The sequence below is a fragment of the Symphalangus syndactylus genome, chromosome 1, assembly GCF_028878055.3.
Source record: "Symphalangus syndactylus isolate Jambi chromosome 1, NHGRI_mSymSyn1-v2.1_pri, whole genome shotgun sequence".
Taxonomy (NCBI): Eukaryota; Metazoa; Chordata; class Mammalia; order Primates; family Hylobatidae; genus Symphalangus; species Symphalangus syndactylus.
The window spans coordinates 72,390,082-72,413,965 of NC_072423.2; the positions used below are offsets into that span (position 1 = coordinate 72,390,082).

The 23,884-nt window shown below is 38.9% G+C and overlaps 1 non-coding gene across 1 annotated transcript; it reads left to right on the forward strand.

Moving 5' to 3' along the window:
- Nucleotides 1-20,815: 20,815 nt before the first annotated feature.
- On the forward strand, nucleotides 20,816-20,920 carry LOC129461242 (U6 spliceosomal RNA). The gene has a single exon (XR_008650435.1). It is a non-coding gene; the product is annotated as a U6 spliceosomal RNA (small nuclear RNA).
- The last annotated feature ends 2,964 nt before the right edge of the window (nucleotides 20,921-23,884 follow it).

The window sequence follows — 23,884 nt, forward strand, 5'->3', positions numbered from 1 at the left end:
ATTATGTTTTACATCTTGTCTATCTCTAGAAAGCTAATTTTATTATTCTAATATTGTCCTTCTGTTAGAATTGTGCCTCCTCTGTAATTTCATTCATGCAGTCATTTATAACCGAAGAGTTGTAGCTGGTGGATGAAGCCAGATTGTCCGTGGGCTGTTTGCTCCTTTGACTCATGTATTTTGATTGAAGTGGAAGATTAAGATCTGCTGTGATACAGAATGACCCACGGTGCTGTTCATGAAATACAGATTTGTGGCTCCAGGTGACATGATTTTTATAAACTATTCAAGTTGGTCTTATATGAACGGATTTAACATTTTATTGTATAGTGCCATATTCTTTCCAAAATAAGAAAGATGATAGAAAACTGTTAGTGTTGTAAAAATTTTAACATGTGGAAAAAATATGGTTCCCCAGTTTGTCATGTGGTCACCTGCCTGGAGAATGAGAAATGTCAGAATACAGAAGGCAAGGGCTTACTAACCACACCAGGTGGGCTCAGATCTGTCTGTTTATTCATAAAATCATTACGCTGCTGCTAAAAGCTCTGTCGTCTTGTTTTATTGAAGAATATATGTCAACTTTGGCAAAATTAAAGAAATGAATAAGAATCTAATGAATCCTATTCAGTTTATGTATTTCCCACCACATTTTCTTCTTATCTTTGCCAAATATTGTTGTTTTCACATAGTGAAAGGAAATCAAGAAATGCTGTGTGCTGCTTTTCCAAATTAATTTTAATTTATATTTCCATATATCAGCACGGTTTTCAAAGTTGACATTTTTATAACTCAGCTTGACAAAATTAATTTTATTTCATATTTTTATGCATCAGCATGAACCTCACAGTTAACATTTTTATAGCTCTGCAGTAAACTTCTGTTGTAATATGACTTTTTGCTTGCCATCTCCTATTCTTAGTCATTTGGGTTTTTCCCTGCTGTGTTTTTGTTTTTGCAATCATAAATAGCATTACTATAAATATTTTTAAGTAAATAACTTCTAAATATGTTTATTTCCTTGGAGAATGTTCCAGAGAGTAAGATTATTGTACCAAATCATACCCAGTAATTTCATAGCTCATCACGTTTTTTTCCCAGAAAACCGAAATAATTGACAATGTGACCAAAAACATTTAAACTTTGTCATTCTCAGGTACAACAGCGCTGATATTTTATAATTCCTATTTATTTAGTAGATAAGTATAAAATAGTATTTTTTATTTTTTATTTTGTAGAGACAGGGCCTTGCTTTGTTGTCACGCTGGTTTTGAGAACTTCTGGCTTCAAGCGATCCTCCCCCCTAGACCTCCCAAAGTGCTGGGATTACAGGTGTGAAGCACACAGCACGGCCTAAAATAGTATCTTAATATTATTAGAAACACTTATTAAATAAATATGCATTATTCTGTATGATTTCTTATCTGTAGTTCCATGTTATTGAATGATCCATTAATTTCTTTTACACAATTATCAAATGGAATGTGATACATTTGTATCAATTAGTTGCATATTTTAGAAAGCAAGCTTTTTAAAGAGCATCAGATATATCGAGCACACTGAAATGTATACAAAATAATGTAAGATATATCCTGAAAACACTATATAGATAAATAAATTTAGCATTTTTTCATATTTATTTGTTTCTGCTTTTTTTTAATTATACTTTGGGTTTTAGGGTGCATGTGCACAATGTGCAGGTTTGTTACATGTGTATCTATGTGCCATGTTGTTTTGCTGCACCCATTAACTCGTCATTTAGCATTAGGTGTATCTCCTAATGCTGTCCCTCCCCCTTCCCCCCACCCCACAACAGTCCCCGGAGTGTGATGTTCCCCTTCCTGTGTCCATGAGTTCTCATTGTGCAATTCCCACCTATGAGTGAGAACATGCGGTGTTTGGTTTTTTGTCCTTGCGATAGTTTACTGAGAATGATGTTTTCCAGTTTCATCCATGTCCCTACAAAGGACATGAACTCGTCATTTTTTGTGGCTGCATAGTATTCCATGGTGTATATGTGTCACATTTTCTTAATCCAGTCTATCTGTTTTTTTTTTAAATAGAGAAGGGGTCTTGCTATGTTGCCCAGACTGGTCTTCAACTCCTGGCCTTAAGCAGTCCTCCTGCCTCAGCCTCCCGAAGTGCTGGGATTACAGTTGTGAGCCACCACATGTGCTCTTGTTTTGGTTTTTGGTAAGCAGATGAGGCAGGTTCAGAATTGAAATACATCTGATGTAATTGAAGCCCCTTTGGAACCCCCTCTGACTCAGTTCCCTTCCCTCATTCTCTAGAGCTAACCATCACTCCAAATGTCATGTTTCTTATAGCCATTCACATTTTTATACTATTCCTACATATATATGTAAAGCAAAAATATCATGTATAACATGTTTTCAAGCATTATTTAAGAGGTTTTTTTTTTTTTTTTTGAGATGGAGTCTTGATGTCACCCAGGCTGGAGTGCAGTGGCACAGTCTTGGCTCACTGCAACCTCCACCTCCCTAGTTTAAGAGATTCTTCTGCCTCAGTCTCCTGAGTAGCTAGGACTACAGGCGTGTGCCACCATGCCCGGCTAATTTTTGTTTTTCAGTAGAGACAGGGTTTCACCATATTGGCCAGTTGGTCTCAAACTCCTGACCTCGTGATCCGCCCACCTCGGCCTCCTGAAGTGCTGGGATTACAGGCATGAGCCACCTCACCCAGCCCTTAAGTGGTATTTTCTCTACATGTCATGTTGTAACTTTTCTTTTTATATCAAGATTATACTAAGTTTAATTCACTTTGAGACATGTAGATCTAGTGTATTTATTTTAGTGGCTGTATATTATTTCAAATTATTTATCTTTTTCTGATTGAAGATCATGTCAGTTTCTAATTTTTTTAGATTACAAATCAACTCTGAACATTCTCTTGCATCTTTTTCTCCTCTTTATATATTTATATGTACATATGCATTTATAATATATATATGTGTGTGTATATGCATCTGTGTCTACATGTGTACGTCATCATATACTGTATATACACACATCCACACGTACTATGCATATACCTAAAAGTGACACTTACATGTACATTCCTAGAAGTGACATGGCTGATTCCCACTGCCCAATTGCTCTACAAAATCACTACATTTTATTTAGTTTCCTACCGATAGTGTAAAGGAGTTTCATTTTCTCTACATCTGTATCAATCAGGAATGCACTTCATTGCATGTATAGGACATCTGACTCACAGTGACTTCTTTAATAAGAGTTTGCCTTTTCTGACACAACATTTTGGAGACAAGCAGCTGCTACTACTGGAGCAGATCGACAAGGTCAGAAGCAGCGTCTCCGTGAGGAGCTTGGCTTTACCTTCATGCTCGTCTCCCAAGGTTATATGAAGGCTGCAGTGATATGAGACATCACTTCTCTGCTCAGAGGAGGATGAAGAGAGGGATGCCAGAAGAGGCAAAGCTTCCCAGTGCTCTTCAGCCCTCTTCCACACTCAAAGCTGCAGCTCCTGGCCTCCTCCAGCCGGAAGGGAGGTCAGACTCTGGTAGGGGGCAGCCAGGGACACAGGGGTTGGAGATGATGTTTCACCAGCTGACTGGGAGTATCTGCTCCACCATCCCTGCCAAGGCTCAGCAGGCTTTTGCATTTTTTCACCAATCTCTATTTTACATTTCCCTGATGGCAAATGAAGCTGAATGTCTTTCATACCTTTCTAGTTTCTGCCCCTGTCACTTTCATGTTCACATAGTTGGAACATTTTTCTGCTGAATTGTTTTGTCATTTTTCTTAATATTTAGATCTTTATAGATTTTGGATACAAATCCTTTGTAGATTATGTGCATCACACATATATTATTTTAATCTATGGCTTATGTTTTCAGTGTATAGTGTTTTTTGATACACAGAAGTTTTTTTTTTTGTTTTAAAGTAGTTACATTTATCTGTATTTTCTTAAATGTCTTGTGGTTTTGACATCTTCTTTAAGAAACTTGCCGGGCGCGGTGGCTCACGCTTGTAATCCCAGCACTTTGGGAGGCCGAGGCGGGCAGATCACGAGGTCAGGAGATCGAGACCACGGTGAAACCCCGTCTCTACTAAAAATACAAAAAAATTAGCCGGGCGTGGTGGCGGGCGCCTGTAGTCCCAGCTACTCGGAGTGGCTGAGGCAGGAGAATGGCGTGAACCCGGGAGGCGGAGCTTGCAGTGAGCCGAGATTGCGCCACTGCACTCCAGCCTGGGCGACAGAGCGAGACTCCGTCTCAAAAAAAAAAAAAAAAAAAAAAGAAACTTGAGGCCGTAAAGGTGTGTTTGTATGTTTTCATTTTCACACTGAAGTGTTGACTCCAAACCTGAGGACTGACCGATTTTCATTCACGGCATATGTGGTAGAGAACTTTTTTTTCCATCATCGATAATCAGTTGTCCTCAGACCACTTACTGAATTAAGTGATTCCTTCCCCAACTGGTTTCCTTTCCCCACTATTTTATTTCTTTCCTATATCTAACTTCCATATATATGTGTGTGTGTATATATATATGTATTTGTGCTTTGGGGCTCTTTCTTCTTGTTGATTGGTGTATTCATTTTCCACCAAACTTTAGTCTTATCATATATCTGATAGCTAATAGAAATACTTCTCTTCTTTGTTCTTCAAATTTTTAATGTCAATTTTTGATCTTTTACTCCTTTATGTATATTTTAGAATCAGTTTATCAAGTTCTAGAAAAAAATAAAACTTGCATTTATTTTATGGGTTAATTTGAAAAGAATGACTGGCTTTGAATTTTGTCTTCTCATGCATGTCTTCGGAATGTTGGAGATAGCCCCTGTCTAGTCCTAAAGTCAGTGGCTGGCATAGTTCTGTTCCTGGGTTCCAGGCTGCGTCTGTCTCCCTGCGTATCTAAGCCCATAGCTTGCTAAAATTAACAGGTTAAAATGATGAACAAGGAACTTTTTCTTCCACCTCCTTTCAGAAGCATGGGAGCCCTTACCTAACCTGCTCTAGTCCCTCTGCATTGAGTGAGCTTCTTAGACTCCCTCCACCTCTGGAAAACGGAACTTCTTGGCCATCACTTCCTGATTCCATACCTGCAATATAGCTACTGATTGTCTTCATTCATGTTCACTGCTCTGAGTTAGTCTTTGGGTTTTTATCCATTGAAGGGTTTTACTTGTTTTGGAACCCAGATTTTCCTTCTGGTTTTACATTTTTATTCTTTATTGATTTGTTACTAACTGAAGCTAAGGGAGTTTTCAAAGTATGAATGTAGTACATCATCCTGATGGGAAGTGAAAGAATATTTGGCCTGGTGTGGTGGCTTACGCCTGTAATCCCATCACTTTGGGAGTCTGAGGTGGGTGGATCCCAAGGTCAGGAGTTCAAGACCAGCCTGGCCAACATAGTGAAACCCCGTCTCTACTAAAAATACAAAAAGTAGCTGGGTGTGGTGGCACACCCCTGTTGTCCAGATACTCAGGAGGCTGAGGCAGGAGAATCACTTGAACCCAGGAGGAGGGGGTTGCAGTGAGCCGAGACCATACCATTGCACTCCAGCCTGGGCGACTGAGTGAGACTCCGTCTGAAAAAAAAAAAAAGAATATTTAAGTTTAAATTGTGACATGAAAATATCATTTTCCTTCCTATTTGTCACATTTTACTCTATAATTGAATTTGTCCAATAGGTATATTCACCTTTAATGTTAAGCTCTATTTTTCAATATTCATGGATTTAAATACATTTCAGGGACAGAATAGACACATAACTGAATTTTTATATAGTTTATTGAGGATTTGGCTGTATTTTTGAGCGTATGTGTGTGCATTTCAATAAAGAGAAACTTCTAGTGTGTGTGTGAGCTTGGGAAACTTTGTTTCTCTGTACTTCAGTTTCCTTTTCTGTAAAACACGTGTAGTAATAATGTCTACTTTTTAGGACTCTTGAGTTTATGTATGTAGATGAGTTAATATATTTCGAGCACTGAAAACACTGCTAGACACCTTGTAAGTTCTCTACATGTTTGTTGTTGTTATAACTAACTCTACTCGATCTCTTAATTTTGTGGTTTTAGTCAGGTTGTCAGGAGTATGAAATTTATCTCTCTTTGTTCTATTTTTTTATCTTTCTTTCTTTACAAAGATAATCAAATCTCTTTGTTCTTACCTTCCTTTATTTCCCCATGAGGATTTTACTTTTTTCTTTTTTTTAAATAGAGTTGGGTTTTTGCCATGTTGCCCAGGCTGGTCTCAAACTCCTGAGCTGGAGTGATTCTCCTGCCTCAGCCTCCCAAGTGCTGGGATTACAGGTGTAAGCCACCATGCCTGGCCAGATTTTACTTTAAAAAAAAATCTTGCCTTTGTCATGAATGAAATCACTTTTATTTTCTAGCTTTCTGTTGCTCATTTAGAGGAATGCAATAGATTTTTGTGTATTTGTATCCCTGCAACCTTGCTGAATATGTTTGTTCTAAAGATTATTTTTACAGCATTTTTTTGAGTTTTGAACTCTGTATTATATAGCCATAATTTATTAAACTCTTTGGATAGGCACTGTATTAAGATTATACACTAAACTCTGTTATTCAGAAAATAAAACCTCTTTGTCAGTTCGGATTGGGCTCAACTTTAAATGCCGAAATTCCAAAAGGATAGTGGCTGAAACAAGACAGAAGTTTATTTCTTTCCCATGTAACTGTAGACTGGAGTTGGGCTGTCCAGGTTCTATAATAGCTCCACGGTTATCAGGGACCAGGCTTCTTCGATCATTTTACTCTGTCATCCTCAATACATCACTTCTACTTCGTGTTCCAAGGCGGGGCTGCTTGGGTGCCAGCTATCACTTCCAGACCAAACCATTGTGCAATGGTTTTATAATGAATATTTTTATAACTGATGGCCTAAATAGTTAATAGTAGTCCTTGCCTAAGCACCAAGTTAGTGACTAGACATCAATAGATGGCATTCAAATTTGGTTGTGTGTGTACCTAAAATAAGCATACATTCTTGGAATTCCTGCTATAAACCAGGAGCTTTCAAGTGCATTTCCTCATCTCATCTTCACAACAGCTCTTTAAGGTAAAGATTATTATCCCCACTCTACCAGTGAAGAAGCAGTGCAGGGCTCTTGCCATTTCCGCACCCTCTAGTACTGCAGAGCTCATGTGTCCTGACACTGCGTCATTTCCACCAGCTCTCCTCCTTGCTCTCTTCAAAGCTTCTTCCTCGTTTCTTGTTTGGCAAAAAGGTTTTTTCTTCATCTATTGAGCAAAGAGAAAAGGGATTTACTAATTTAGAAAAGATGCATTTTGCTTTCAAACTGATGTTCCTTTGGCAGGAAACATCCTTTAGGTATTTGAAATCCTTGAACTCTCCCTTCTGTTGCTACAAATAGATTATTGTTATACATTCAAAATCAGTAATCTTCTAGAACTCTGATAACCCTTTCAGAAACCTTACTATCCATCACCATCCCAGGCTCCTTACAGCTTCTCCCCTTTCGTTCATACATTTAAATAGAATCCTTTCTTTCTTTCTCTTTCTTTCTTTCTTTCTTTCTTTCTTTCTTTCTTTCTTTCTTTCTTTCTTTCTTTCTTTCTTTCTTTCCTTCCTTCCTTCCTTCCTTCCTTCTTCTTTCCTTTTTCGCAAGTCAATTTATGTTCCCTGGGTTACATTACCTGATGTGCTAACAATTCTTCCAAAAATAATGATGCTGTAATACATAGTTCACTCCTCAATCTTCAGATCTATATCACTGATTATTTTTGAAAGTGGATGAAAACATCAAATAGCTCAATCCAGTTTACTTTTATGTATGAGGAAAGCGACTCCATTTTGTTTACTATAGGCTGTGTTTAAAAAAAAAAGTAACATTAAATGCTGATCATATCCTTTATAGCTTATACAGCCCTGGAATATGTCTCTGAATGGCTGTGAAGGACATTGCTGAAGAATTTTATGTCAGTAGAACAATATGACAAAGGACACTAATAAATTGGATTCTGTCCCTGTGTTAGAATTTTTTCCCACTACTCCTTTAGCAGATATATTCACACATACCTTAAACAACACTTTCTCATAAATAAAATTAAGAATCTGATACAAGAGGCAACACAGTATAATAACAAGAGGATTCACCTAGGGAGACAGAAGATCCTGATTTCTGAATGGCCTTAGGAAAGTCACTTAAATTCTCTGTCCCTCAATTTCTCCTATAAATTAGAAAAAATAAACCATAAAATTTAAAGGCACTTCTGTAGATAAAGCTAATTTCTTGAAAAAATGACTAACAAATTACATGCATTTTTGAAGAATGAAATAAATATTAGTACAGAAATTAAACATTACTTAATCATTTTTACTGCTTGTGAAACCATCTTAATTGTCCCATAGAGCTGATATTTATGGTTTTTAAAAATAAATATAGAAATTGAACCTCCCAGTCTTAAAACTTGAAGCTTGTATTTGTCCTACCTGAGTTTCTTCCTCAGGAAACCAACTCTCTGTCAGGGGCCTGAAACTCACCAGATCACCACATCCAGATGTTGAGATGCCAGACCCCTCATTTCTCTTCCTTACCCCACTCTAGTTCCTGTTTTACATTCCTTCCTGCTATAGAGACCCTCAATTTTAGCTCATGGAAGAGATAGATTTGAGACTTACCTCCTATTCTCCCAGTTGATGTCACCCAAATAACAATCCTTCTTCGCTAATGATATAGTTTGGATATTTGTCCCTGCCCAAATCTCATGTTGAACATAATTCCCAATGTTGGAGGTGGGGCCTAGTGGGAGGTGTTTGGATCATAGTGGTGGATCTCTTATGAATGGCTTGGACCATCCTCTGAGGATAAGTGATATCTCGCTCTGAGTTCACAGGAGATCTCATTTTTCAAAAGTGTGTGGCACCTTTCTCCTCACTCTCTCTCTCTCTTGCTTTTGCCATGTGACGTGGTTGCTCCCTCTTTGGCTTCTGCTATGATTGGAAGCTTCCTGAGGCCTCCCCAGAAGCAGATGCTGGTGTCATGCTTCCTGTACAGCCTGCAGAAGCATGAGCCAATTAAACCTCTTTCTCTACAAATTACCCAGTCTCAGGTATTTCTTTATATCAATGCAAGATTGGCCTAATACACCTAGCAATACTTGTTTTCTCGTGATTGCCTTTCCCTGTGGTGAGCAATGGGACCTGAAGCAAACTCCACATGATTTGGTAATCATTGCTCCACTGCATTTTAACCCATATGCTGTAACAGAGTTGAAATGGTATTTTTCTGTTGTGAAAATATTCAACTTCATATGCACATTTAATAACTAACCATTAACCATATGCTTTCTTTCCCAAATGCATCCGTCAATATACATAAATAGGAACATGGTAATGAGTAATTTTTCTACAAATGCAAGTTAACATACTTTCCCAAGCACCCAGATAGTAAATAGGATATGATATGGACACTGGTGAGGACAAAGGTTCTTATCAACAATATAAATATATAAAACAAGTTAAGCTCTTTGTGCTAGAAAACAGGACTAGGAATACACCATATCAAAATGAAAGCTCATGTGGCAGGATAATAATTGCCATATTAAGTCCCTTTGGTGGATCATTAAATTTCTTTTCTTGGATTCCTTGCTCCTCTCCTTTCGGACTGCTAGATATAGGTCTTTTGTGCTCTAGAGAATAGAGAACTCAGAATAGTTTTTTTTTGGAGGTGGAAAGACAGATGAAATGCTTGGTCCAAGTGTAAACTGGAAGCACATTTGAATAGCAAGCCTCTTCTCATGGCATAGAAAAGAGCCCCGTGGGCTGGGCCCTGGAGGTGTTGCTGAGAAGGAAGCCCTGGCCTTTGCTGCCTTCCACTGAGACCAAGTGAGCTCCAAAAGCTGTGCTGTGCGGTGGGTGGATTCAGCCGTACAGCTCTCAGAAAACTTGGAAAGCCCAGATTAGAGGTCACTTGTGAGACTCAGGAAAGTCACTAAAGCAAGCGGGACTTGACATTCTCCTTCGATTCTGCAGCAACTGCTTCACAGTGCTGATGGCAGGGCTGTTGTAGGCCAAGGCAGGCCTAAGACAATCCCTTGTCTTCCAGAAGACCACCAGGATGGCTACATAGTAGAAAGGAGAGCTTTATTGGTGATACCAGTTTTCAAATCAGGAGGAGACAGTGTCTGGTATGTGTCGATTTTCTCTCTTTGAAGAGGAAAGGTGTGGGTTGGGTTTTATGTTTCACAGGGCCTGTATCACACAACAGAGTTGAGGTTTTGGGGAAAAGCTACACATATTTATGAGGTAAGTCAAGCACTCGCACAGTGGGTAAACATACATGTAACATACGTCCCATGCTCACTTTGGAGCAGGGTTTTACCATTAACATGAGGTGGGATATTTGGCTCTTTACATCAAAGGGTGAACTATAGGACACAAAGACATTTTGTGTGCAGCTTCTACGAGCTGCTGAAACTGCCTTAAGGTAGACAGCTGCTTATCAGGAAAGCATGTTTGAAAGGCCATGCCTCTATCCAGTCAGGGTCATAGCAGCAAATCCAAGTTGGAATTAGCCTGATAGTTCCAATTATTAGGAAGTTTAGTAGGAGTGTGGTTTTTCTTGTAGCCAAAGGAATTTAGAAATTTGCCATGCCAGCCAGGGCCTGAACCCTCAACCCAGAGGTTTTGTTTCCTTAACCTTAGAGTTCGTCTTAATTGATAAAGGGGCATCTTTTGGTCTTTCAGACTACACCCTGGAGCCTCCTCACTCAGCCTCAGAAGTGCATGGGAGAGAGCCTAAAGCTCCCTGACCACTCCCCTCTCCCCAGGAACAGGGGGTTGATTCTGGAATCAAATTACTGGCGTCCAAATTCCACCCCTGCCACTTAACAATTGTGTGAACTTAAGCAAATTACCCAACATCCCTGTCTTAATTTTCTTCTCTGTAGTAGGAGGATAATAAAAATGCCTGCTCCATATAGTTTATTATGAGATTAAGTAAGATTATCCTTTTGACACATTTAACCTGACTGACACTGGCTTAAAAAAAAAAAAGTAAATAAACATTCAGTAAATGCTATGATTGTTATCATGATTGTCTCAGAAAAATCACTTCTGAAAATGTAAGTTATTCAAATACCACATAAGCTAATACTTAGTGGATGTATTTCTAACTGGAGCAATCCATCAATGCAAAGATAGGTAAATAAGTGTAACTAAAGCTAAGAGGGAAGAGTGTTCAAAGGCTCAGAGAAGTAAGGGGACGGGCTCACCAGGGGCAGTGAGTGTGTGTGCCCCGCCACTACACCAGTTTTCAAGTAAGTATAAGCTCAGGGGGCGGAAACTGATCACAGAAAGGCACCTGTGCATGGGGCTGGTTGTGCTGCTGGGGCAGGTGTGCATGTGCGGGGTGAAAATTAACGTCCTAGGGTTAATTTAGCCTGAGACTGAGGCATAGCTCAGAATAAAGCCTTATAAGAAATGATTTCCTGCGGCATGATTTCCAAACTTTAGCCTCCAAACCCTTTGTTTATTTGAAATCTAGTCTATGAACAGGATAAAAAAGCAGAGCTGTTCTGCCTGGTCTATTTCCCCCTCTGTGGTCTCACTGTCCTCCAGTGGGTCCATGAAACGAGGGAGATCACGGATCCCTCTGTCCTTGGGATCCCACACGCTTTTAGGAGTCTAGTCACCTCTAACAGGGCTCTCTCCGGGAACCATGGTTCGCCCCCTCCTTCCCCCAAGCCTGAGGAAATCACTTCCTATTTGCAGGACTGTCTGCTCTAACTACTTCCTCTATCCTAGGGCATCATCCTTCCTTGAGGCTTTATGGTTCTATTTTACAAAAGCAACCAGGCTTGGAACCATCTCTGGTTTTCTGCCCTGCGGAGCCTTTCCTGAGATAATGAGCAGGGGTGAGCTATGCTTGGCCTCGTAAAAGGAAAGTAGGGGACATCTGGGGTGGGTGGGGGGTGTTATCAAAATATCTAGCCAGGCAGTATGCATTAGGAAATCATTTTTTTCTCTGTCTGCCACATTAAGACTATAAAATCTGTGAAGGCTGGACCCACAATGGGCAGCGTGCACAGAAACTGGGCAATGGTAAGAACTTAGAGAGAGAGAGAGAGAGAGGGAGGGGTAGAGAGAGAAAGAGGGAGAGAGAGAATAAATTAACTGCTAAAGCTGCACAGAAAACACTGTGAACTATTCATTTGTCCAAATCTTTGACAGAATGACACATTAACCATCTGGAATGTATGCCCTCTTCTCTAAATCTCGTGAATTCCCCATGTCCCTTTGCAGGTTTTCCAGTGGTTCTCCCGTAACTGTCAGTAAGCGCTACCTTATATCTTAGCTACTGCTTCTATTTAAAGATGTCTCAGCCTTCTACTATGCCTTCTGTAGCAATGGCTAATCACTTGTCAGAACCCTGTAAGAGAGTTCTTTGTGTACTTGAACACTTGGATCATCCCTGTGCCTGCTTTTCCATGAATCAAACAATCCAAACTCTTAATAATATTATTTTTCACAAACGCTGTTTTTCATTAGTTTGTAATTTGGGGCTGTTATTGTTTTCTCTAGTTTCAGCCAAATTTTGTATGTTACTTTCTAAATGTAGAGACCAGGGTGGGAGTAGGGACTATGATGAGAAATTATTTAATGGGTAAAATGTATGTTAGTCTTGTGATAGATGCCCAAAAAGCCCTGGTTTGACCACTACACAATCAATGCATGTAACAATATTGCCCTTGGACCCCATAGATTTATGGAAATTAAAACTTTTTTTAAAAAAAGGTAGAGACTAGAGTGAAAACAGAACTTTAATTGTCTCACTAAATTAACCCTTGCTTTGCATTCCTTCCTGAAACATCCTTGCAGGTACCCACAGCACATTGCTGGGAGCTAGGCTCAGAAACTATTTGCTAGAAAAACTGAGGTCAAGTTGGAATCCTGGCTCTGATACTTCCCATCCCTGTGATCTTAATATTGTGTAATAATCAGAGCAGTGTCCCCCGTGGGTGGCTGGGAGGGTCCGTGAGTTCATACATGTGGGGCATTTAGAGCAACGGCCGGGACAAAGTATAGGTTCAATAAATGTTTGTTATTAGTTCTGTTGTTATTGTTGTTACTGTTGCCATCATTGTTACTACTATTACATATCAGGCTCAGTGTACTCAAAAGAAACTTAAAATACGGTGAGTCACAGGCAGCCTGCAGTAGGGAAGAAAGAGAAAGTACGTAGGGGAAGGGCACAAGACGAGTGGAGACCTTAAATTCCCACCTGCCTCATTAACTACGTCCAGACTTTGTTCTCCAAGTCTGGTATGGTGCCTGGTTCCTGTTTCATAAATATTCATTAGATGGATTAATCCAATTTACCTTCTCACCATCTTTCTGTCAGCAAGCAACTTTTTAAAGACTATTAAATGACCATAGAACAAACTAAGTGTCTCCCTGGAGAGACTTACTTGGAGAAAGCTTTCCTCCTGCTCTCCCCAGGGCACATTTTCTAAGCAATCCTAGGAAACTCTACAACTGTTGCTAGAAAAAAAGTAACTCAAAGCCCAGCGTCTGTCTGCAGGGCCTACAGGTGATGACACCTTGTATAGGTGACATATATTTCCATGTGCTCAGAGCACAGCCCTCCAAAGTTAAACATTCTCAAGCTGATTATTGTCTGTCTATGCCAGACAATAATTGATCATGCCAGTGAGTGCCAGAGGCAGCAGAAACCGAAGAGTGAAGAATGATCTTTTATCAAAAACCGCAAACTGATTGTGGAGTAGCTCCAGTACCCTGGCTCCGTGAGCAAGACAGCGGGATTTGCTCCGTTCTGCTCTGCCATCCTTCTATGTTCTGCTTCAGCAGAGTGTGGAAGGGTCATATGCCTGCAATCTGACAGCCCCATGCCGCCCCTAGGGAAGAACCCATGGCTTGCCCTTCTCCCGCCCCTCTCAGGGGGCTGCCCTGAATCAGATGGTTCTTGCTTCAACACAATGGATGTGTCCTTTACTTGTGCTGTTTCTGTCTTATATTGACTAGTTTGTGGTCCTATAAAAAAAAAATCCTACTTATTTAATATCCTGTTCAAATTCCTGCTTCCCAAAGAAAACTACAGCATTACTATAGATGTGAACGTCCTTCATGATAGCAGTGAATGCAGCCCAACACCAACTATCATCTGTTCCCTTCATGACCAAACATTGTATCAAGGACAGTTGTTCAGCTTTAGGAGATGCTTACATCTTGGTACATCATATCAATAAATGAAACTTTAAAAATAATCATCTATATAGATAATGAAAACCACTAGAAACAATCTCATGAAAATCCAGAATAAAATAAAGGAGCCCAATACCATGAGAGTTATTTAATATTTTAGGTAGTTTTTGACAATTACAAGAAAGCAAGAAACACGCATTAGGTGCATATGTAAAGAAAATAATAAAATTATTGTTTCTTGTAGATGGCATAATTTTAAGCCTAGAAGTAGTAAAATGATCAACCGAAAAATTACGAGAATTCTAAAAATTCAAGGAAATAATTATATACAGGGTAAATATACTGAAATGAATAGTGTTCATGTATATTGGCAATAGCCAATTTTTAAAAAATTGTAATTAAAACAAGTTTCTATTCTTAATTATAAATAGTAGACAGATATAATAATAGACAGTATTCCTGGATACACAATCTTAAAAATTGTTGTGGCTTAGCTGGGCACAGTGGCATGTACCTAGGGTCCCAGCTGCTAGGTAGGCTGAGGCAGGAGGATCACTCGAGCCTAGGAGTTCAAGGCTGTAGTGGGCTCTGATTGCGCCGCTGCACTACAGCCTAGACAACAGAGCCATACCCTGTCTCGAAAAAAAAAAAAAAACAACCATGAAAATCTTTGGGGCCTAAGTGAAAAACTGGGAAAACACAGAGTAGTAGAAAGATTAGAAGAATGAAGCAATGTAAGTGAACACCATCCCTGTGGGTCACTGAGGCAGCCTGGCTGCAGAGACAGGTTACCATCCAGCCCACTCCATCACTACGGGACGGGGCCCATGTGTTACTGGAGTCTCTGAGACTTGCCAGGGAAGCTCCCCAGCAGGGCCTTGGCCATCTCAGATTCTCCTGTTTGGATCTTTCCGCAGGTGTTGTCACAGCGAATGCCCACCCGCTTCCTTCCTCTGCTCAAAAGTCACTTCTCAGTTTCTATTGTACCCTGGCACCATTCTATTAAAATTACAAAGCACCTCACCGACCCATCTCCCTGTGCCTGTTTTATTTTCTCCCTTGCACTTATCGGCTCACACATAGTACATAATTGACTCATTTGTTCACGGTCTTTCTCTACCAATGCAAGCGCCATGAGGGCAGGGATATTTTCAGTCTTGTTCACCACCGTATTGAAAGAATGAGTGTAACAAAACATGCACAATTTAAAAAGAAAACCACCAAAAATAAAACATTAACTGTGCTATGGGAATGACATTATGGGTAATTATTTTTCTAATATTTTCCAGACCTTTTATAGCTTGAACTGTTGCCTTTATTAAAATAAATTTATAGTTTAGGAGAGTTATTGTTCTCATGCCTACCTAGCTCATTCCTCAAACTGTTTTCTAGGGAAAAAAGCACAGAGCAAGGAACAGGCAGGCTCATCATGCAGGCTGATAGCAAAAAAATTGCACATGCAAATTTTCATTAGGCCTCTTTTAGTTTCATTGTTTTAAATCAAGTTAAATGTTCTTAACTGTAACTGTCATCTGTTTCTTGTGACCACACTTTTATCTTCACTTTTTAATTACCATTTTTAAAAATAGATCATACAATCCTTTCTGATTCCAAATTGAATACCTCCAGCTATTCCCAAACTTAAATGAGTAAGATTAATTAACATTTAATCTAAATGGTCCTAAAAGTATACTTCTTTAGTTACTAATGCTCAGTGAATTTTCTGTTTTAGTTTTATCACAGCTGCTGAATCTATTCTTTTTAAAAAGCTCACTCTTAGCATTCACACACATTTTTTGCACTACTATATAGATGTGTATGTGTGTGTGTGTATACATTTTATATATATTTGTATATATATCTCTATATATCTATCTATATATATCTATGTATCTATCTATATCTATCTATATATCTATATATATATCTATATATTCTATATATATCTATATATCTGTATATATCTATGTATTCTATATATATCTATATATATTCTATATATATCTATATATCTGTATGTATATCTATATATCTCTCTAGAGAGAGAGAGTTTTTTTTTTTTTTTTTTTTTTTGAGAAACAAGGTCTTACTGCATTGCTCAGGCTGATCTAGAACTCTTGGCCTCAAGCAATTCTCCTGCCTTGGCTCCCCATAGCGCCAGGATTATAGGCATGAGCCACTGTGCCCAGCCTGGCCTATTATATTTTAAATTGAGTTATTAAAAATTAAAATTAGACCAGGCATGATGGCTTACACCTGTAATCCCAGCATGTTGGGAGGCCAAGGCAAGAGGATCGCTTGAGCCCAGGAGTTTGAGACTAACCTGGGAAAGATGGGGAGACACTGTCTCTACAAAGAAAAAAAAAAATTCACTGGGCGTGCTGGCACTGGCCTGTGGTCCTAACTACAGGAGGCTGAGGTGGGAGGATCCCTTAAGCTCAGGAGTTTGAGGCTGCAGTGAGCTATGATTGCACCACTGCACTCCAGCCTGGGTGACAGAGGGAGACCTGCCTCTAACAAAAAATAAATTAATTAAAATTATTTACTAGGTGGTTGCTTTAAGAAACTTTTGTGTTTAGATCAGGCAACATAGTTGAAGATGGTTATTAGTAACTCCTGAAGAAAAAGACCCTCAGTCTTTGTGTAAGTGAGGGTGGACTTGGAGCCCAGTCACCAAGTTCCTTGGAGGAATTCTTGGTACGTATGGTACAATCTGGAGGCCTTTAGTTAAATGAGGACTCTTACTTAGCTTTATGGTTAGTTCCATAATAAAAGCTTTGGGGCCTATTTCCAGCCAGCCTCCTTTTTCATTCCTGAGAAGGAAAATATCAGTCACACCATGGTTCCCAAGAAAGACCCTAGAAAGCCTAATTAAACTCTAATTATAATTTAGTGATTATGGACTCGGAATAAAAGTTTATATGATAGCTATGTTTAATTTTATTAAAAGGTCCATGGTTTGTCATTCCTACATTTTCGGGAACTGTTCAAGATTTACTGCTCAGCAAAGACCAAGCACTTTTGGAATGGGGTGACCTCAGAGCCCTCATGAAAGGACTTTGTAACATTTCCAAAGCCCCAAATGTTCCCAGTCAACCAAAAATCAAACTGGCAGCTGCCCACCTGCTCTCAGCACACTCCAAGTGGCAGGAAGCCCCTGAAGCAGTCAGTTCCTGGACAATCGTTTGTACATTTCCATTCAGTGACCCAAACAATCTCCATCGAGCCCACTTTGTGGGGTCTCCATTCCTTTCTCTGTTCTCTTGGCCCCCAAGAGCTCATGATGTAACTCTCCAGCAAAGCAGGCTTGCCAAAAGATGTTTGCTTCACTGCGTCCTCACTAGCAAAACTATCACACATTTATCCTGAAGCAATATCTAAATGTCCAAGATCAAAATGTCAGTGAAGATGTTAGGATATTCTGCATGATTAGGCCATGCCTTTATATCAAAGATCCACCACTAAATTCTGTGTCCAGACTATACTTGTTGGGCCTGGCTAGACCTGCCACAGGCTGTATGTGAAGGCCATATCCGGGTGCATGAAATCCCCAGAGCTGGGCTCAAACAGCCACTTAACATGGAAACGTTCGATCATGGAGACACCACTCTCAAGGGATATTTGCTAATAAACCAGGAAACAGAATCTGTAGCTGAGACTGCCAGTGTTTCTCTTTGTCCATTCTCTCTTTCTTCCTGTACCCCCAATTTAAGACAAGCCCATGGCTACCCAGTCAAAAACTCCATTTCCTAGTTGCCTTGCCACTGTATGTGGCCTTGCAACTAAATTCTAGCCAACAAAACATGTGTCCATGTGACATGTGCAACTTCTGAGTTGTGTTTCTAAAGGGTAGAGGTGTTCCCCCTCCCCACAGGCGGGAAAGTAGACAGAAGCAGGAGCTAGCAGAACACAAGATGGAAGCCATGTGTTGAGAACAGAATAACAGCAAGGAATCTAGGTCCTCAATGCCACAGAGGCATAGTATCAGCTCTGGGCTGTTCACACTCACACTGTTATGTAAAGTAGAAATACAGCCCTATCTTGTTGAAACCACTGTTGTTTTGGCTTTTGTTACAGCAGACTTGTATTCCAACTAAAACAAACCAAAGGTCAAGATCTGGAAAGGCAGCAAATTAGCCTATCGAGCTGTTTGGTTAAGCAAAAAAGAGAATAGAAGATATGCTAAGGTCAAAAATAGGAATTAAACACTGTAGGATAACTATAGTTAACAATAATGTGAAATAGCTAGACGGAGGATAACTGAATGTATCCTAAGGAAAATAAATGTTTGAGACTGTGGATATGCTAATTACTTTTTCTGACCACTATACATTTCATGTATTGCAACATCACCATGTCTCCCATTATTATGTGCAATTATTATGCCAATTAAAATTTTTTTAATTTAATGGGAATTCCAAAAAATAAAAAAGTGGAGGATGATCAAGTTAAAATGAAATGTTTCAGAGCCCATTTTGTGAACCCTGAAGATCCATCAGTGTGCTCTGCATATGCCCATCCAGGGACAACCACTTAATAGGACTAAGACAAGCTCAGTGCCATGACTGGTGTACCTTAGCTCTTAATTCATTGGGTAGGGCTTTGGGCTTGTAACTTTGTAATAGATTTAGATTCTTTTCTCTGTCATATGAGAAAAATAATTGAATGAAGTGGAGTTATTCAGCCTACCTCTAAATAAAACCTACAGAATTTAACATGAATATTTAATATTAAATGTGAATGATCAGAAATCACTAGACTGTTGACTCACAGTTGTATTTGTCCTAAAACAATATCCTCTTTGAATACTGTACTAACATTCAATTTTTGCATTTATTTTTGGTTTCTGCAATCAGATTAGAAAAACTAACCAATGACTAGGAAACTCTAGACTTTAGTCACAATGGAAAGCAAGAGTTATTTTCAGTTGTCTTTCATGTGGGGTTAATAATGATTTGTTAATTATCTTTCTAATTAGTTTTGTGATTAAATCTTGTATAGGATCTTCAGTGTGTAATCAGAACTAATCTCCATACTCTTGTTGAATCCCAGGGAATTTTCTTATGAGCCATGTAAAGACTAAAAAAAAATTTCTTTTGATTCCAAGCAAAATTTTAATGACACAACTAGTTAGAAGAAAGATATTCAGATTCTTACTAGAATTTGGTCACTATCTCACCTTTGTTAAACTTAGGAACATAAGATATTTTTGCTTCCATACAATGAAAAAGACTGAATTCCAGAAATAACTAAATTATTGAATGTATTCCAGAGCTGGCGTGGTGACTCACTCCTGTAATCCCAACATTTTGGGAGGTCAGGGTGGGAGGGTAGTTCAACCCAGGAGTTCTAGCCTGGCAACATAGGGAGACCCTGCCTCTATTTTTAAAAAAATAAAGAAGAAAAATGGGGAAAAATATATGTATTCCAATTTTAGTTTTTTCTCTGTGTGAAGACGTATCCCTTCTTCAATTAAAAAAACACTTTCTGTGCTACCTCTATTGCAATGTCGATAGCATATACTTTTATTAATTTTAATTGTAATTTTTTTGAGACAGGGTCTCACCCTGTTGCCCAAGCAGGAGTGCAGTGGTGCAATCATGGCTCACTGAAGCCTCAACCTGCTGGACTCGAGAGATCCTCCCATCTCAGCCTCCTGGGTAGCTGAGACCACAGGCACATGCCACTATGCCCGGCTAATTTTTGTATTTTTTGTGGAGACGGGGTTTCACCATTTTGACCAAGCTGGTCTTCAGCTCCTGGGCTCAAGTGATCCACCCACCTCAGGCTCTCAAAGTGCTGGGATTACAGGCGTGAGTCATTGCACCCACCCAGTCGATAACATATACAATGGAGAAAAAAATTACTTCATAGAGATAGTAATTGTGGTTTTCAGTGGGCATCATCGCAGTAAGTAGTTTGGAATCATTCGTTGCTGATTAAATTCCAATGCCTCTCAATGTCTAAGAAGGCAGTAACTAAGCAGCTTTTGGCTCCTGAGGAGAGATCGTGATCAGAATCATCCCTAGAAAATGATGAAGAGTGGTTTTCCCCAGGACAAGCTCTTCTGCAAGTCTGCAGGTAAAACCCCCATGTAAAGGCATAAACCCAGTACATTCTCATGAAACTCTAGAGAATTTTCTAACTTAATTTTCATAGTCAAGAGGCATGTGTTAGAGAGATATAGGAAACAGACACAGTGAAACAACATCTGAGACACTGAAGGCAGGGGGAGTCTTCAAGATGGCACTGAACCTGGAGGGTGACACCCTGGTAACCTCAGAGAGGACGAGAACTGTACCCCACCCTCGCCCCACAGACATATACACAACTTCCCAATCTGGCTGAGGAAACATTCTGTGGAAATAATTCAGTGACAGCAGTGTTTTGCAAAAGGCATCTGCAGAGGGTATTCATATTCAGATAGAGTTTCATCTCTAGAACTGTACATATAACATGATGTGTAAAATGCTACAAGAACTGAAAAACAATAGTAATGGGAATTCCATGATAAACTCTATATAGCTGGGACAAAAGGCATCTGAACTTTGAAGACTTAAATTTAAATAACTCAAATAAGACACAGAACACAGTTTGTACTAAGAGATGGTAACCAGTGCTGGCTTTGGCCATACATATACTAAAATTGGAAATATTCAGAGAAGATTAGTACGGTCCCTATGCAAGGATGACACGCATATTTGTGAGTGTTCCTATTTTTATGTGTGGACAGTATCTCCATCAGTGTGCAAAGGATGTGGGTTTCATTAAGTTGGACTAAGCGATCTTCTTTGAATGGATTATCCAAGGCATCCACCCAATGAAAGCAAACATGCTAACTCTTTGTACACCAAATAAAAATTTAAAAGAAGAAAGATAGTAATTGTCCAGTTGTGGACTAGCATGAGGTTGATGTCAACCAGTGTGAGATCAACAAATAGACCTATAACCTGTGGAACCAGGAAAGGGAAACAAAGGTCCTTTTCAGCTGTTTCCCCACCGCATTGGACTGAGAGTTTAGCAGTACTCAAGGCAGCAGGAACAAGTAACGTCAGAACAACAGTGCTATACTCACACATTTTATGTACTTCATGGTATTTATCTCTTTGGGTTTGTTATACAGTGCAGGTTAAGTTTGGTTAATCTTTTTGCTTGCCCAAGGTTGTCTCACTTTGTAATGCCCTTTCAGATATTGTGAAGGGTAAATATTGGAACAGGCACCACCCCCTCTCGCTTACTCAAGGATGTCTTCCCAGCGATTCTTTCCTCCCGCTCCTTTGTCATCAGCTTTCTTATACATAATTCTCATGAGCAAAGAGTCATTTTAAATATTTTTTCTCCCATCTGAAAATAAAACAAAACCTACTACTTACTCCACTTCTACCAGCTACAGCTTCATTTCTCCACTCCCATCTACAGCCAAACTCCTTTAAAAACTGTCTGAATTCACTGCCTCCAGTCTCTCTTGTCCTATGCTCTCACTGTTCTTTATTTTTATACAAATAAAATTCCACGTAACATAAAATTAATCATTTTAAAGTGGGTCATTCAGTAGCATTTAGTAAATTTTCAATGTTGTGCTACCACCACCTTTATCTAGTTCCAAAAACACTTTCATCACCAAAAAATAAAACTCCATGCTCATTAGGAGGTCCTTCCCATTTTCCCAACCTCCCAGCCTCTAATTACCACTAATCAGCTTTCTGTCTCAGTGGACTTACCTATCCTGAATGTTTCATATAAAAGAAATTATGCAATATGTGGCCTACTGTGAATGCTTCTTTCGTTTAGCATGTTTTCAAAATTCATCTACCTTGTAGCATGTTATTAGTATTTGTTTTCCTTTTTATAGCTGAATAACATGCCACTGTATAGATATATTACATGCGTTTGTTTTTCAGTTTTTTTGAGACAGGATCTCCCTCCATCACCCAGGCTGGAGTGCAGTGGTGTGATCACAGCTCACCGCAGCTTCCACCTCCTGAGCTCAAGTGATCTTCCTGCCTCAGCCTTTCTAGTAGTCGGGACTACAGGCATGCACCATCACACCTGGCTAATTATATCTTATTTTATTTTTTGTAGAGATGGGGTCCCACTATGTTGGCTAGTCTGGTCGTGAACTCCTGGTCTCAAGTGATCCTCCTGCCTGGCCTCCCAAAGCGCTGGGATTACAGGCGTGAGCCAGCGCGCCTGCCCTATCACATGTTCTTTATACGTTCATCCATTGATGGACACTGGGTTATTTCCACCTTTTGGCTATTGTGAATGATGCTGCTATGAACATTCATGTATAGGAATTCGTTTAAACTTCTGTTTCCAGTATGAGTATGTATCTGGGAATATAATTACTAAGTCATATGGTAATTCTGTTTAACTTTTTGAGGAACTGCCAAACTGTTTTCCACAGTGGCTGAACCATTTTATATTTCCAGCAATAGTAGGAGTAGGTTGCAATTTCTCCACATTTTGGCCAACACTTGTTATTTTCTCTTAAAAATTTTTTTTCATTATAGCCTTCCTACAGGGTGTGACATGATATCTGATTATGGTTTGGGTTTGCATTTACCTAAAGACCAGTGATGTTGAGGTTCTTTTCATGTGCTTGTTGAGCATTTGTACATCTTATTTAGAGAACTTTCTATTCAATTCCTTAGCTAATTTTTTAAATTGAGTTGGGTTTTTTGTTGTTGATGTTGAGGTATAAGAACTATTTATATATTCTAGATATTAAACACTTATATGGAATGTAATTTACAAATACTTTATCTCTTTCTGTAGGTCATTTTTCATTTTCATTTTCTTGATAATGTCCTTTAATGTACAAAAATGTTTAACATTTTGATGATGTCCAATTTATTTTTGTTGCCCATGTTTTTGGTTTCATATCCAGAACTCATTTCCAAATTCAATGTCACTATATTTTTTCTAAGAGTTTTATAGTTTTAGGTCATTGACCAATTTTTAGTTACTTTTTGTATACGGTGTCAGATAAGGGTCAAACTTCATTCTTTTGTATGTGCACATACAGTCATCCCAGCACCATCTGTTAAAGAGATTACTCTTTCCCCATTGGATGTTCTTAGCATGCTTGTTGAAAATCAATTGACCCAATATGTGAGGGTTTATGTCTGGATTCTCTATTCTAGCCCATTGGCTTATATGTCTCTTTTTATGCCAATACCACACTGTTTTGATTACTGTAGATTTGTAGTTTTGAAATCAGGAAGTGTAAGTCCCCTAAATTTGTTCTCCTTTTTTCTAGATTAATTTGGGAATTTAGAACCCCTTCAATTTTATATGAATTTGAAAATTGGCTTTTGCATTTCTGGAAAGAAAGTTGTTGGAATTTAAATAGAGATTCCATTGAATCTATAGATTGCTTTGGATAGTATGGGCATCTTAATAATGTCTTACTATCCATCAAAAGAGATATCTTTTCATTTATTTTTCTTAAATAAAGAAAATTATTTAATTTCAGCAATGTTTTTCAGTTTTTGCTGTATAAATCTTTTGCCTCTTTAGTTAAATTTTCTTAATTTACTTTTTCAGATTGTTCATTGCTGGCAAAAAGAAATACAACTCATTTTTGCATGTTGCTCTTGTGCCCTCCAACTTTGCTGAATTTGTTTAATAGCTTTAGTAGTTCTTTGCTGTGTGTGTTTTTGAGGTTTTCTATATATGGGATCA